At 39.0% G+C, this 17,347-nt stretch overlaps 1 long non-coding RNA gene across 1 annotated transcript in view; it reads right to left on the reverse strand.

Moving 5' to 3' along the window:
* The window catches only part of LOC136791235 (uncharacterized), a 39,335-nt gene that overhangs the window by 8,569 nt on the left and 13,419 nt on the right, over positions 1–17,347 (reverse strand). The window contains exons 8-15 of the long non-coding RNA XR_010832773.1: positions 17,222–17,315; positions 14,849–14,985; positions 10,782–11,851; positions 9,112–9,329; positions 4,345–4,399; positions 2,555–2,665; positions 1,977–2,192; positions 1,296–1,359 (exon numbers count right to left, since the gene is read on the reverse strand). This is a non-coding gene — a long non-coding RNA (uncharacterized lncRNA). The remainder of the gene's footprint in view (positions 1–1,295; positions 1,360–1,976; positions 2,193–2,554; positions 2,666–4,344; positions 4,400–9,111; positions 9,330–10,781; positions 11,852–14,848; positions 14,986–17,221; positions 17,316–17,347) is intronic.

The following is a 17,347-nucleotide window of genomic DNA, read 5'->3' on the forward strand; positions in this document are numbered from 1 at the left end:
CATCATCTGATCTATTAGCTAAATATTTATAAATAAAATAATAAAACAGTAGACTCTAGCAACAGCAACAGTTTAACTAACACTCCACTCTCCTGCATATAACCAAAATACTGCCATCCTATGCAAGATGCTTTCCTGTCCATTCTGGGAGTAAAAGGACACTGATGTCCCCTTGATGTCCCCTTAGTTCTTTACATATGTCCTCAGGATATGTGACAGTTGAACATTTATACAGGAATTATTTTCATTTACGGAAGGGTAGGATTATGTCTTTGGATGCAGTGATCCTCTTTCAGTTCCTTTTATTACCATAGAAATATAAAGCTGGAAGGGAGGTCATCTAGCCCTTGCCTTCTCTTTTTTTTTAATCTAAAAGGATCCTAGTTCATAAAATCTTTCTTCAGAGTTCATGTTTTCTAGACCTCTGACTGGTCTCAACCGTTTCTTACATCTCTGCTCCAAAAGCCACATTCACAGTTGTTCCATTTTACTGGAAGAGAATTGCTTCTAAGGCAAAATAAAGTTTATAATTTAACTTTCCTTTTACATGTGTGTGTGTGTGTGTGTGTATTTGACCAACAGTGGTAAATCCAACTATAGTACAGATTTTTTCTAGTTCCAGTTTTAAGCATGTTCCCTTTTAACTTGTATGCATAATTCACTAGTACATAGTTGTGTAACACACTTTAGCATTCATAAACACTACTTCATTTTGCGAATCATGTTAAATTACATTTTTTCATGATTGTAATGTGCATTCCTTCACTGTGGACTGGAATTACCTTGACATAAAGCATTTTGCAAATGATTTTTCTGTGTTACCACTTGCACTAAAGATGAAGAAATAGAGTAATATAATTTTTACCACTGGATAACTGAGATAAATCTTTTCTTATGACTTGTTTAAGAGAGCAATGCACTAAATCAGTACATTTCTATTATTTTCATAAAATTAATATGGTAATCAGTCCTGGAATCATCATAACATCCTAAAACATAGGCACAAATTAGGACATCATGACTGACTGTGATCATTTCTATGCAAACGCTTTTCAGTTCTTCCTGTTGTTTGCATTATTTTCTTTATATAATGTTACCTTGAAATGTATTTGAAAGCACACCTCTTAAAAGGTACTCAATATCTAATGATTCTGTAGACTTCTTGGTTTAGTGAGCATTGAACTCTCCAGTCCTGCAAATGAAAGGTTGGTCTTGGTGTCAACTACATCACTACATAAGTACACAGGATATACTAAATGGTAGTAAAAATCTCAACAGAACTCCTTATTACTTACTGTTCTCTGCATCACCCCTCAGCTGAATGCATTGTTCCTTTATTGTAGGTCTCCTGGACAAATTCTGAAATACCAATTATACAACTACATGTTCTAGTGCCCATTTGGAACTGACTCAGGTGACCAGAGAATATCACAAAATACTCTAGAAAAGTTATTGCAAATCAGATTAAGGCATTTTCTAACTCTCTTCCTTTGCCAGAGACCCAGTTCTCCTGAAGCATATATGACCTCTTCTAGAAAGGGATGCATTACATAGAGCAACAAAGCAACAAAGTACAAGCACAGACATTGAGAATCCCTCAAGCTGCATCACACCAGGATAGGACTGTAGTAGCGGGCTTTTCCAAGTTTTTTTCAAAAGCTAAATGACATTCTGGAAGCATAAGTACTACAACTAGGGTTCTGTCTCCCAAAAGGACAGCGCAGCAACTCATTCTTCTAATTTTCATCCTGGGATCTCAGTGCCTTAGCACATCAGCCTGGTGACTGCACATGGAGCTAATGTCTGTCTCAGATTCAGCACTGATTTTAGCAGTTACTATCTAGTAGGCCACTGAATTTAGGATTCACTTTAGTTTTTCCTGGACATTAATCAAAAGAAAACAAAACAAAACATAACTGGAACAAGTAAGTGAAGCACCTAGGTTTAACAAGACTTTGGGGACAAATGCCACTTACTTCTAGAAACAGTTCTTCCACAGAGCAGCACATATTCAAGACAATGCAGAAGTTCACGCCGCTACCTGATGCTCTTCCCATTCTCTTGTTTGCTGCAGGAATTCTGGCTCTAAAGCTTTAAAAGATTTTCAGCTTCATTTTTAATCAAAATAGCAGAAAAAAGAATCCATCATCAGTGTGGAAAGTTTATCTTCTTCTTCAAAGTCACCTTTTAGCCTGGAAAAAAAAAAAAAAAAAAAGTCATTGAGCTACTTCATCTCCCTAAATTAGATTACAATGAAAAATGTGTAGCAAGCCCAATGGTAGTGATTATTTTATTACACATTATAAAAATGCCAAAGGTTTTGTGTTGTATGGGGAGAAAATCACAATTTTTTCTAATGAAAAAAGCATCTCAGAAGAACCCCTGTAATGAAATTACTCTTGCAAGTCTGAATAATTCTGCTGTTTGTACAGCAGGTTTTCAACAATGGGAGGTCTGTTCATTTTCTTAGATTAAAAGGTGTGAAATTGTTATGAACTTCTTTCTAATAGAGAAGGAAAAAATACCAAGGTGGGATATTAAAAATCCAACTTACTGGTTTAACAATGAAAATTGAATCTTCTCAAGACAGCTTTTTCTCTTCTAGACTCATTTTCTTCTGCTTCTGCCAGTGATCTTCTGTCTTCTTGAATCAGGATTCTGGTATCTGACAAGCCAGTATATTAGGTAGGGGCATTGAACATGGGTACCTGCTTTCGTTGGGTTTGGAACCAGAAATCTAACACTGAGCTTTAATGAATAGCATAAAGTATCCACTTTCAGTGCAATTTACAGGAAATTCTTTTTAACAAAGTACCAGTTGAGTTGGGCTTGTCCTTTCTAACCACTGGAGAATAAATGTTCAGCACAAGGCCTTCTGCAACAACAAGCATCGAGCCCATTTATCCCTTCATGATTCTCTGAACCTGTATTCTCGCATCTGCTGTGTCAGCAGTTTTGGAAGCAGTAGCGTGGAACAAAGCCTGGCTTGATCATGCGGCTCAGAACTATGCTACAAGGAGAGGGGGGAAAAAAGAAAAAGGAAAGAAAAAAGAAAGTGTAATTCAGAAGATGGTTGAACTATCTTCAGCAAAAGAAGTGCTACAACCCTTCAGAAACCTAAAGACTGCCTGTCGTGACACATCGCCTTTTTTTGTACAGATCCTATATTCTTGCTTTAGCACTGGACAAACTCCTTTCAGATACAAAAACAGTCACACATTTTCTAAGTTACTGGGAAATAACCCAAGAGAGATTATAAACAATGTAATCTGAGAAGTTGGCTTGATGCCTCTGCAAAGGCTTTGATAGTGCCTCTTGGCTCACGCCAACATTTTGAAAACAGTTACACATATTTTACTGGTAGCAATGTTTTTCCATGGTTCTGCAATCCCAGCATGGGAACATAAAAGTAACTGTCTCTTTCAAGGCATAAAACAGAAAGGAGCAACCAGAAACTGCACAGAAGAGGGGAGGAGGAAGAACTGCAGTCTCAACCTCTGAGCATGATCAGAGATAGAGACCTGCACTCAGAGGTTTTAGTATCTTCTCCGGCACTGCATTTTTCTTGAACAGGGTAGGGCAAGAAATCCCTGTTCTGAACAGCTGTGAAGTTACCTGTTTAAATTAACTGTAAATTAAAGAGCTCAGGAGGCTGGAGCTCTGTAAAGGAATGTGCACACAATATGGGAGTCTGATAAATGAAGACTGATCTGGGTCTGGGAGCAAAGTGGTGTTTCCTAGATTTTAGACCCAAGAATTCCCTTAACAATTCATGTGATTAAGGCTCAAATTTAGGGGAAAGAAGATATCTGAATGAAATCTGAATCTGGCCCATAAGCAGATACTTGCTACTTAGTATGCAAAGAACTTAGCAATTTGTTTAACTTGTGTCCAATTAAGATGAAATAAAATTCATAATACGTTTAAATACTTTCTCTAAATTGGACCTTTACAACCTTTTCTGGAAACTGATAAGGAATATCTACAACAGTTGAGACTTACTGTAGCATTTTTCTGTATTTCAGTACAGTCACACAGTTACAAGGATCTCAAAACACACTCTTTGTCTACTTTTAAAAATTAATGCTCCCTCTGGGAGCTTTGCTAATAGTCAGAAGTTAATTGGTTTACAATGTTTTTTTCTCCAATCAAGACCATTTCTAGCAACTTACTGGACTTCAGTAGTAACAAACCATTCACCCCATCAGTGAGAGCGATTGCCCAAAGCAGAGCTAGGGAAGGTTTCCCTCCAACAGAGTCCAAATCGTGGAGTTTGTTTGTGCATCTACTGCACATCACCCTTATGTATAAGAAAAACTGAAGTAAATCAATATTTTCACTTACTTAGATTTCTGAATTCAAGTACTGATTCACTTTCCTTGTTCTTGTCAGATGCAGTCTGTTCAGAGAAAAAATATAGTTGACTTAATTCTGGTCCACGTGAAGGAGACATTTTTAAGTAGCTGGATAAAAACAACAAACCAGGTCTTTTTTTTCCCCTCTCCCCTTGCCCCGTAGATAAGCAGTTCTTTTTAGAATAGCCTGTCCTGGGTTTTACATAGCAAAATGCTTGAAAAATCTGACCTACAGCTCACCACGGTAACTACAAATTTTTTATTGACTTCTGTGGCCTTTGGATCAGAGTCTGCGTTAAACTGTGGCTTTGTGTTTTAAGACAAATAAGAAAACAGAATTTAAAGGGACACGTTGTTTCAGACAGACTTGTTCAATTCCTTAGCAACAATTTAAGAAGTCACAAGGGAAATGAGTTTTTATGGTCTCATCATTTCTTTGATGTAAAAGTGCACACTCCATCTTTCTGGCATTTTGTTCAACAGCCTAGCACAAGAAAAAAAGAGCCCCACTGTGCATAAAGAGAATAAAATATGTTCAAGAAGAAACAGGAAAAGAGATTCAGGTTAATGTGAAGGTCAACCTCTTTCTGTGTTTCAAATCTGCACTTTGCTGAGATCTTAAGGAGAAGTAAAAAAAAAAAAAAAAAGAGAAGAAAAAAACAGCTTTAATCTTCTGTGCTGTCATCCTTCAGCTGGAGAACTAAAATCCAAACAGAAATGTTTTGGCTGATGTCAGAGTTGTGAATTGCTGGTAAATTTTTAAATTATCTGTCCCGGAAATACTGGACATGACATAACACGCACTGCACTTTATATTAATAAATTAAATAAAATTGCCTCATTAAGGGTATCAGCTATCTCCGCAGAAATCCACAATCCCCAGACCACCTTCCCTTTCTCCTTCCCTCGCCCTACACAGTGGGAGGTGTGGGGCAGGTTCGACCCCCATCGCCCCCACAGATCTGGGCTGGAGAAGCCAGCCCACCTCCCGGCCGCCTTCCACCGCCCCTCTGGACCAAATCCCAGGAACCAGACGTGGTCTGGTGTGGTCCCCCAGCCGACAGACTTCAGAGCCCTCCTCCCCCCCAGCGTGTGCTGGCTGCTTTCCTCTGGCCAGAGGCTGAAGGTAGGGGGACCTGCAAACCCCTGGGTTGACTTTTTTTTGGTTTGTTGGGTTTGTTTGTTTGTTTTCTTTTTTTTTGCTTGGTTTCTCTTTTTTCTTTTTTTCCACTTTTTAAAACAAGAAAACGAAACCGAGTATAAGAAGATACTATTGAGAGAGAGCATGACCTGACAGGACTGCTGTAGAAATACTTCATCAGCTACTTTGAGAATTAACTCAAAATGTTTTTTTAATGCCAATATTTTATTCATCCCCACAATTACCTCTTCTTTGCAGGAGAACTGCTAGACAATTACAGTGCCTGCTATTTATAACCTATCAAAGGTAAAAGTCACTTCTCTCAATCACGTAGAGCTGGTTTGTTTCACCACTAGTGGTAGAAAGAGTGAGAATTATCTCTTCTGCCTAGCTGTATTCTTTTCCACCTTAAAAAAGAATTAATATATAAAAAAAAAGGAGAGACTGATTTAAAAAAAAAACCACCCACATCTATCTTCCAAGTATCGTACTATGTGGGTTGTATTACATTAGACAAAAAAAAAAAAAGCAGGCAAAATTCTGTGTGCAGCTACACAAGGATGAGGAAAAAGGTTTTCACATAGACATAAGAATTACCCCTTTACTGAAAACTCTGAACTTGGAAATGATAATTGCAAGTATAGGAAAAAAAAAAAAATGAGTAAATGTTACCTGCAATACTATTTAATAGCTAAATGCTAATAAATGTAATAAATCATAGGAAGCTACTTGGCAGTTTCTCAGAGACATGACAATAAAAAATAGTATTCCATGATTTCTTTCTGCTCTGTGCCCACACAGAGTTATTTTTCCGTTTCTATTCTTGTATAATCATCTCGAAAAGAGCTATTTCAAAAATTCAGAGCCTCCAATTTTGATCTTGCATCTTTCTTTCCTGCAATATTACCTTCTGCTATACTTCCCCAAAAGAAAAAATTGTCTATTTTTTCATTTTTTACTGGGATGGGGGAAGGATAGTCCACAATTAACAAATTTTCTGCAAGTAAAAGCACAACCTAAGGCATCCCCAGGAAGGAGATAGCCCGAGTTCATACAATGCTTCTGTTTTCCAACACATGGGAACAGCTGCACGATGGAGTAGAAACAACTTTAAATGGACCTGGAAAGGTGGTGAGAACATCTGTGGCTGCTTCAACTCCGTAACCGCCACCCCAAACATCCCATCGTAGTTCAGTGAAAAAGATGACAGTGAGAATCACTACCTGCATGCTGAATGCTAAATGAATGGGAATGACAAAATACAGCCATACTGTTTTATGAAATCCTTACTACAGGAACAGTGGCTGATAGATTCTTTTGCCTTGTGTTCAGGCAAAAGAACCTAGAGAATTTGTCTTAAACTGATCCAGATGTAAAACATTTTTCATTTAGCATGCCTAAAGCCAACTGTGTACTTTGTGTGAGTACACAGCTCAGTGCTGTGTTACATTGGTCTTGAGCACCTTTGGAGTTTCATTCTGTTTGCTTTGATTTTCTTTGTTCAAAATGGTGGTGGTTTAACTGGGACTTCACCAGTTCAGGTATTAGATGTGAAGATGCTCCCTGTTTGGCACCATCCTAGCAGAAAGATTAGGTAAATGCACCACCAGCTGCAGTGATTTTTAGAAGAAGGAATGAGTAAAGTCACAGGTTGAGATAAAGAGCAGCATGAGATTACAGCATCGGAAAGAAATCTGTTTGGAATAGAAAACAAGGAATAAATATTTTTCTCTCCACCGTGAATAAACTTTACATTTCAATCTTCTGGTTTAGTGCCTTTAGCTATCATTTGAGGCTTCTTGTTCTGCTGAATATTTTTGCATCAGAATTCTGCAGCCTAATGTCTTTTCAGTATCAATTTAAAGTTTTCCTTCAGCCTCTCATCCTTTAGTAACAAGCGTAGACACAAACATACCTGTTCAGCCTCTCCTTCCTCAGTAGCTGAACTGCAATTTATACTTTTGTTTATTCAATTACCTGCCCCTCCAGCATATTTAAATGATGTAGCTGACTGGATTCATTGTGAAGAATGTTGAAACTATTTCTAAGCGGAATGTTTACTCAGTGATTAGAGAAAAGCTTTCTAATATTTGTGTACAAAATGTTCTCATGTGAAGGTGGCACATTTAAGCTTTGAAGAGATTATAATCATGTATCATATCCCTCTAGTTAAAAAATTCATGGGTGCTCTACAAAAAGATCAGGAACTAGTATTTCTCTGTAGCTTTGTTACTTTAATTAAATGCATCGTGTGAGGGTGTGCAGGGGGTATGAAGAATACGGCCTTTATAACGCAGGCAGTACCCTGCAAATCGTAGACGCCTGAACTGATGTGAATAATGGACTTGTAAGTGGCTGCAGGATCTGCTGCCTCATCCCGGGAATTGCACCGCTATTGATTTCCTGCCCACGAAGCCGTCTCCCATGCCCTTCAACCCACCTCCACAGCGCCTGCACTCATGAAGTATTTCCAATTGAGAGCACCTAAAGAGCAGACTGAAACTGCAAAGCTCCACTAATATGCAAACATCTGCTGACTGTTCTGTATATTTATTTTTTTTCCCCTAAAGAAAAATGCTTTTTAGGATAGCTGTTTTCCACGCTCTCACTCTCTTCTGCCTTTGGACATTGCAGGGAAGGTAGAGATTCATTAGGCATCCTGACAGGTTCTTGCTCTACCACAGACAGAATGTTTCATGGACCTTTTTTTGCATCGATTTCTGGCCAAGTTTTGTAGAAGGTCATTGCAAACTACCCCTTTGCTATTACATCACTACGAATTGTGCTGGTTTTGGCTTTGAGACCCACTTGAGAAAGGCAGTAGCATGCCAAATGTTGGGAAAAGTGTGTTTATACAGAGATTATGCTTATCAACAGCACAGGGAGTGCCAGAATTCCTTCTTTATAAAAATAAAGAAGATATCCTGAAAGTGAATGACTACAGTCAACAATGCAAAAGCAGCAACCATTGAAAAGAATTCCTGAAATGTCCTGTTTATAGTACATGGAATAGTATAGGCATTGTTTCTGCCAAGCAGGTAATTAGTATCTTATCTAGGTATTTAGATACTTGGTAAGAAGAGAAATTGTCAGTAGCCTATATACATATACTGTAATTCCACAGTGCTTGAATAATGTCGATTAAAGCTAGAGATGCAACTGACAGAGGAGGAAGAAAACCGTCATCTTAAAAGTGAAAATGATACAAAACTAAAGAATGATATTATTCAAATAGTAATGCTGCTGCGTATCACCCTTTTTAGAATTCTGTACAAAACATCTACCAGATTATTTAGGAAGACATATCTTGTCTTAGGTATATTTATTATGGGAAAAACAAATTAACCAGCTGTCAATCCCCTGAATTACTGTCAAACAAACTGCACTATAAATGAGGACGATGTGATTGCCAAACCAGTTACAGTAAGATAGTCTTTAAAATATAGTATAAAAGAAAAAAAAAAAAAACCATTTGCTATTATAAGAGCAATGGATCATGAGAAGTGAGGAAATATTGACTACCATAAACACTTACCTTTCTCCAGTCTTTTTGCTTTTTCTGTCACCCCCCTTTTCCCTAATAGCTGAAGAAAAAGGGAACTACCTTATCCTTACCATTTGCTTCTGTAGCAGGAATCTTGTCCACATTAAGCTCTGTGGTGAAGAGTTAGTTGCATCTATTACAACATTAAATAGTGTTGTTGATCTGCCTGCACACTGGTTATCCTTGACAGGTGGCTCTCAGCAATCTGCATGCCTTGTCTCCCTTTTAAGTTCTTCCCTTTCTGGTAGCATACTGGCCAAATTCTCTCTCATGAGTGTGCACGGGATGCCTGGAGAGATAAAGGACATGGAAGGGAGGGAAGAGATGAGAATCTCTGGCCTTGATAAAATCATAGAATCACGGAATGGTTTGGGTTGGAAGGGACCTTAAAGACCACCCAGTTCCCATCCCCCTGCCATGGGCAGGAACACCTCCCACCAGACCAGGTTGCTCAAAGCCCCATCCAGCCTGGCCTTGAACACTTCCAGAGATGAGGCATCCACAGCTTCTCTGGGAAGCCTGTGCCAGTGCCTCGTAGTAAAGATTTTCTTCCTAATATCTAATCTAAATCTACCCTTTTTTTAGTTTAAAACCTTTACTCCTTGTCCTATCACTGCACTCCCTGAAAAAGAGTCCCTCCCCGGCTTTTCTGTAGGCCCTCTTTAGGTACTGGCAGGCCACTGTAAGGTGCCTTCTCTGCTCGAGGCTGAACAACCCCAGCTCCCTCAGCATGTCTTCACAGGAGAGGTGCTCCAGCCCTTTGATCATCTGTCTTCATGGCCCTCCTCTGGACTTGCTGTAATACGGCCATGTCCTTCTTGTGCTGGGGTCCCCAGAGCTGAACGCAGGGCTCCAGGTGGGGTCTCAGTAGAACAGAGCAGAGAGGGACAATCACCTCCTCAACCTGCTGGCCATGCTGTTTTTGATGAAGCCCAGGACACAGTTGATTTTCTGGGCTGCAAGCACACATCGCTGGCTCATGTTGAGCTTCTCATCAAGCAACAACCCCAAGTCCTTCTCCTCAGGGCTGCTCTCTATCAATTCTCTGCCCACCCTGTATTTGTGCTTGGGATTGTCCTGGCCCAGATGCAGGACTTTACATTTGTTGAATCTCATGAGGTTCGCACAGGCCCAGCTCTCAAGCTTTTCCAGGTTCCTCTGGATGGCATCCCTTCCCTCCAGCATGTCAACTGCACCACATAGCTTGGTGCCATTGGCAGACTTGCTGAGGGTGCACTCGATCCCACTGTCCATATCACCAACAAAGATGTTAAATAGTGCCAGTCCCAGTGGTGACCCCTGAGGAACACCACTAGTTACTGATCTCCACTTGGACATAAAGCTGTTGGCCACAATTCTTTGAGTGCAACCATCCAGCTAATTCCTTACCCACTGAGTGGTCCATGCATTAAATTCATGTCTCTCCAATTTCAGGACAAAGATATTATGGGTGACAGTGTCAAATTCTTTGCATAAGTCTAGGTAGATGATGTCTGTTGCTCTTCCCCTGTCCACCAATGCTGTAACCCCATCGCAGAAGGCCACCAGATTTGTCAGGCACGATCTGCTCTTTGTAAAGCCATGCTGGCTATCACCAATCTCCTTTTTATTTTCCATGTGCCTTAGCATAATTTCCAGGAGGATCTGCTCCATGATCTTGCCAGATACAGATCTGAGACTGACTGGCCTGTCATTCCTTTTTTCCCTTTTTAAAAAATGGGGGTTATGTTTTCTTACTTACAGTTAGTGGGAACTTCACCAGATTGCCATAACTTCTCAACTATGCTGGACAGTGGCTTAGCCACAGATGGACATCTGCCAGTTCCCCCAGGGCCTGTGGATGCATCTCATCAGGTCCCATGGACTTGTGCTTCTTTAGGTTCCGTAGCTGGTCTCAAACCTGATCTTCTCCTAGTTCTGATCCTTGCAATGCTAAGCAGAAATTTGGAGAGCAAGAACGGGATGAGCACGGACACGGACTGATGTTCTGATTCAGGACCCAAAAAGAAAGCAGCACTGAAAGCAGGATCAGAACTAATCTGTCCATTCACAGCCTGGTCTATTCGACCTTTCTGTTGAATTGTCTTTATTCCTATACTCACACAGGGTCTGGGTTCTTGAGTGTCATTGTTTCCCCCTGCCTTGATCCTTGTTTTTTTTTTTTTTTTTTTAAGATACTATTCAGCTTGAATACTGTAACAGTAATGCTGTCTTTAAACCGGTAATGTAATTGAACAAAATGCTACACCCTTTCATTCGTGCTTAACCTTTAAAGGACACATTTATTTAAAAACATCCAGCAGTGCCCTCCCTTTTTCTATCTGGCTGAATGCACCTGTAAGACTCCCCATATTTATTATGAGCATAATTGTGCAGGAATTAAACATATAATAATGTTATTATTTTTAAATAGATATATATTTTTTTAATCTGCAAATGCAATGTTGATTTGTAGAAAATGTCAGGATTTCTTTTAGGGTTTTTATGTCCAATGTGCATGTCACAGTTTTCTCAGTTTCCTCCTTACTATTTATACAAAAGAAGATGCAGTTTAACCCAGTTTTCTCCCAGAAGAAACGGGAGGGATCCAAGGTGGCCCGTGAAACAAGAGCCTTAGATTTGTTGAGCAAGGAGACTGAGATGCATTTCTGCACAGGCAGACTTAGAGTCATGCGGTTCTGGGAAGGGACATCTTGACAGAAAATCAAGTCAGGGAAAGAAATGAATTTTGAAGCTGACTAGACAAAAAGACTGGAAAATTCAACTTACATTGATGCCATGGCTGCAGAGGCTTCAGTATCGTATTATCGGCTGTAAAGTAATTCATGAGGTTCTGAAGCAAAATGACATTGCTGGGACTAAAGAAAAACCTGTTTTACTTGTGGTTATCTTAGGCCTTTATATCCTCTCTATCAAACATGATACCCTGAAATTTGGTCTGAAAGGCCAGCCATTCAGAGGCAGTGGGTACTTTCTTTCTCCTGCAACACAGAGACTGACTAGTGTTTCTAAACTCTTTGCAATTTGCTGGCGTCACTGCTGTACATCAGCACTTTAAATATTCAATATTTAAAGTAAATAGAGGACTGCAATGCTGCCAGCCTGATAAATATCAGAGGATTAAATTTGCTTAGAAAACTAAAGTAGTTGCAAATTAATTTAGTATATTTAATGTGCATTTGGGAGAAGGAAAACCCCTTCATTTTAATACTGAAGCGTAATTTTTGTGTGCGTACTGTTCTACTCTGTTCCTAACTATATAACAGGCAAATAATGCTGTTTCTTTGGGCAGATGGGTACATTACTAAAAATGACAAGCCCATTAGATCAACAAGGACTATACAATTATCATGGGGAAATAAAGCCAATAAATCTATCTGGTATAAATTATAGGCCTATGAAGTCATACATAATGAAATAAATATTTCATTTTTCTAAAATCCAAAATCTTCCTTTAGAAACAGGAATATTAAAAATTAATTTCCATTTCTTATGTCGGATGCAGTGTGGTTGAGTGGTTTCAGCATGGACATGCACTACCAGGCGCTTCTTGATCCTATTTCTGGTTCTGACATTGATTCACACCATGGTCTGAGCCAAACCATTGCACCTCTTTCTACTCCTCTGCCCATCTGTAAAGCTGAGATAATGCTCACCTGCTCCACAGAACCATTAGGAGAATTAAGAAACATCTGCTCTGTATCTTGAAGACATGAAATGCTCTAAAAATGCAAATGAGCATTTTTCAAGAGATGGATAAAACCTTCCAGGGTTTGGAGATTTTCACTTTGTCACCAAATTTCTTAGTACCTGGCAGGATTGATTTCTACTTCACTAATTCAGTCAGCTCCCTCGTTCTATAAGATTTATTATTTCACTCTCCTTAGCTAAGTCTGCCACCATTAACAGAGATCTGTTTACTGTAAGTCACCTCTTCCCTAAAAATAATTGGCAGCACATTTCTTGTGGAGACACAGCAGAGGGATCATCCTCTGCAAAAGACTCAACCTCTGCTAATGCAGGTCCTGCACTAAGAGCAAAGATTCAGACATTGTCTGCTTCATAATTATGGAGAAAAGGTGGAGGAAAAGGGGCTATCTAGGGATATAAGATTAAAAAATGGAAGCACAAGCAAAGAGAAGATGAAAGATTTAATAGTTAGAACTTTTGTTTTCATCAAGTATTTTGTAAACTGTGCGGAATAGTGCGGGCAACTCCATAAATAAAATTGCAATACTTGTATTTCACAACAAAAGTAAAACTGTTTTCCTTTTTTATCTGTCATATTGAATGCTATACTAGTACAGCCATATTGTATTTACCCATTCTATGCAACATATTTCCAAAATTATTATTATTCTTTGTCTTCCTGCCTACAAATTTTGTCATACATATGTCTCACTTCAGTATTTATTTAATTTTCTGAAGTAAAATATGAACTTGGTGATACTATTTATTTATTTATTTATTTCAGCTAAAAGAAGGGTATAGCTTCATTGATACATTCTCAAGTAAATTCTATTTGTACACTAAAAGTCCAGTGAAATATTTTTAGATGTGTAGGAATGGGCTTTGTATTTCTAAAGCATACACTAATTTAAAAAAATAATAATTATAATCCACACAGCTTAACAAACAAGAAGTAACACTTTCTAATCGACAAGGGAGAAAGATGAGACTCACCATCCATTTATGTCAGAGGTGGTTTAGAGCTCATTTTATGTGTTCTGCTATGCCTGAGTGGTATTAATAATGATCTTTGCATGATTAATTCAAAAGCCTATCCTGAAAAGATAGCCAGCAAGATTTTAATTGCCTTTATTATGGAATTCACTTTGGCCCTGTAGTCTTTAGTAGACTGTAAAATGGGGACTGTTCCACATAACTCTGTTCTCTACCACCTATCTGTCTCCCTTATACACATTCACAGATTACAAGGGCAGAAAGAATCACTCTCATCGTACCTCCGCCTTCAGACTGATCTTTTGGATACCCTTGGTGGTGAATTCCATTTAACCCAGATCAAGCTTTGGTTGAGCTAAGTTCCTCCTCCTAGGAAGTCAATGGTCTTGGTTTAAAGATTTCAAGTATCCATCCTGCTTTTGGCCAGTTACCTCTCTATTTTTTGGCCAGTTGCCTATCTATTTTTTTTTGCCAGTTATCTGTCTGAGTAGAAAAATAGTTCTTATTTTTACACACAGAGTAGTCTGGCTGATGTTATTATGCTTTTGTGGGAGACAGAAAGAAGCTGCATGTCACCAGAAATGACAGAATAAGTATTTGTAGGCTGATCATATCACTTTTTTATTTTCTTTCTAAAAAGAGTGAACTAATTAAATCTCTAAATACCTGGTAGATTTTCCAAATCTCAAATCAGTTTTGCAGCCCTGCAGTGAACCTTCTCCATTATGTCAACTTACTTTCTAAAAAGCAAAAAAAACTATTTTTAAATGCCTTGAATGATTTCACTGTGGTCTCGGGTAGAAGATGAACGCTTCTAGAAAATAATTTGTCACTGCTGTTTCTGTAGATACCTAAATCCGCGCTCACAGGAGAAAGATCAAATGACAATACCTGAAATAATCAGTTTACCACACAGACACCGAGCTACTTCCCTTCCACGTACGTCACAGCACGCAAGGCAAACCATTGAAAGCACCCAGGCTAAGCAGCTAACAGCCGTAACCACGACAACTGTCCTGAAGCTACACGGGCCAGAAAAAGATCTCCAAAACAGCCATGTGTGCTGCAGCACTATCTGTTCTTTCTGAGGCAATTCAAAGCATTTCACAAATGATATTCATGTACCTGGACCGCTTTCAGCGGGCGTACCGACGTCGCGGTGTGGATTCGGACGGAGGGCCATGCTGCCGGAGCTCAGCATCAAACCCTGCTCGGCACTGTCTGCAGAACGAGGTCCCGGGGTGGCTGGAACTCAGCAGCATCTGCAAAGCATGGGGACAACCCACCTGAGCACCACAGTGGGGGCTGTAAAACTTAGGGGCAAGGACACCGAGCGCTACAACCGTGTTTTGATTCTATACATCAGACATCTTGTATGCTAGTGTACATAGCCATACCTCGATAGCTTTTGATATTTTACTCATCCACACTGCCAGTATAGTGCTCTAAATATGGCATCATTTCTAAAATACCTAAGTTCTGCAGTTAACCCTATGAACAGGTACACAATCATAAGGTATGGTGTGTTTTTTAAATCACACAGTGAACAATTATTTCTGAGTTCTTTGTGGTTTTTTTTGTTTGTTTTTTTCCATTTAAATTTAAACAAAGAAAACACAAAAACAAGAACAGGAATCTATTTCCTGTTAAGGAAAAAAAAAAAAAAAAAGTACATTCATGCCCCAGAACAAATGTCTTTGGCTGTGTCAAAGCCCAGAGAAGCTGGAGTTCATGTGGCAGTCATTCCCAAATGCACCATGAATGCTACCCACAAAATATGCTTTAGATAAATTTTGCAATTTCCTTTTGCTACGTTCTTGGGGAGTTTTTTATTCCTGCCTTGGGCACCGATCTTAACACAAAGGACTGGATAATGCAGCTCCAATTCATGTCAGAGCACCTATGCCATGAAAAATCTCAGTGCCTTCAATGAGATATTGGTATATGTAAGGATTACTAATATGAGCAAGAGTTGATGACTAACATGAGCATCTGCTTCAAAAATACCACTGCTAGAGCTGAGATATTATTATAGACAGTCTATTGTACTTGCAAAAGACAAGTAAAGAGTTCTTGGTTGAGAATACATGTCAGAAAAAATGACATGTTTTCATCACTTCCAGCCGTAGTTAAAAAAACTCTGAATACATTAACCAGCTGAAGGAAAAATACTTTCAGCTTTTGTATCGCAGTGGGAATCTGTAAATGCAAGTTACAGTGTAACAGACAATTAGCATGAATTCAACCGTTCATCATATCTAAAAAGTTAATAATTTTTTTAAAAATGTACACAGAAAAATGTATTTTCCGTGAGTTCCCAATGCCTCACTTTTGGGGATCCAAGTGAGTGGAAAGCGTTTAGGGTGGGCAGGACTGGCTGAGTAATTGCAGCTGAGCAGTTATTTAATACAAAGCTTTAGGTGGTTATTTCAACCCAAGCACATGTTCCTATATCCCACTTCAAAATGATCCGCATCCTTTTGATGAAAATCTGGTCACTAATTTAGCATGCCACCTGCATGAGATCCTGGGCTTTGCTTTCAGTAATTCTCATCAGCAGTGGGCATCTCTTCTGTTTTTTTTTCTTTGATCAGACTTGCTGTTTCCTTTATCCAGAAGACTTCAGCCATGCTCCAGGGACTGAATTCCAAGCATTTGTAGGGACGGCTGTGTTATCTCTAGGAAGGCATGGCACCACTTCTGAAACGGGCTGCTTATGTTGGCACCAGCAAGCATCTGAGCATACTTGTTTTGGCTGAAGTTTTCTTTTTGTAATCTAATACTGACTTGGAATCATCTTTTTATGAAAATGATTGTGCCCATGAAGATGGACAGCACTGGTCCTTCTCACTTTGTGATTCTGCATTTCTTAAGCTAGCCTGGACTTCCTTCTTGAATTCAGACCAACAGCACGAGACTGTCATGCTCTTTGATAGGAATACACTACTGGTTCACGGATGAGAGGATGGGGTCCAGTCCTACAGTCTTTAGTCAAATTACTTGCAAAGGAAATTGTGCTACGTTTAAGAATAGAGTGCAAAAATAACACATTAGTTGCAAATAACTTTCAAAGAAAAAAAAAAGAAAAGAAAGCAATAAAGGAAAATGACTTTTTGATTACATGCAGGACGCAAAGAAGCAGGAAAAAGGATAAAAGTTGCTAGGAGAGCTGTGACCACAGAGACAAAAGGTACGTGCACCACTCAGGCTTCTCTCAGTCACATCTACAGGCAGGAGCATTACTGAAATGGCTAAAAGGAAGCACCAAGGGGTTTCATACTACAAAAAGTCTGAAAACATAAGTATGCATATCATCTTTACCATAAAAGAAAAAAATAAGTTTTCAAATATATATAGATTTCTCAAATACCTATTTAAAGAGAGAAAATAAATTAAAACTCTTACATACAGGAGTTTTGCTGGTTCCATTTAAAATCTGTCTTTTAAAATGGGGAACCAGATCCCTGAAAACATTTCTGTACTAATGCAGACTGTTACCTGGTCCATCCATGGTAGCACAATACTCTGCCGAGCTTTTCCTTCCTGCCACAAATCTAATTTTTCTCATGCATTTAGAGCAGCACCAATTTCACTACAGCAAGAAGAAAGAGAGTGTTAATGTAA

Source organism: Anser cygnoides, chromosome 7 (genome assembly GCF_040182565.1).
Source record: "Anser cygnoides isolate HZ-2024a breed goose chromosome 7, Taihu_goose_T2T_genome, whole genome shotgun sequence".
Taxonomy (NCBI): domain Eukaryota; kingdom Metazoa; phylum Chordata; class Aves; order Anseriformes; family Anatidae; genus Anser; species Anser cygnoides.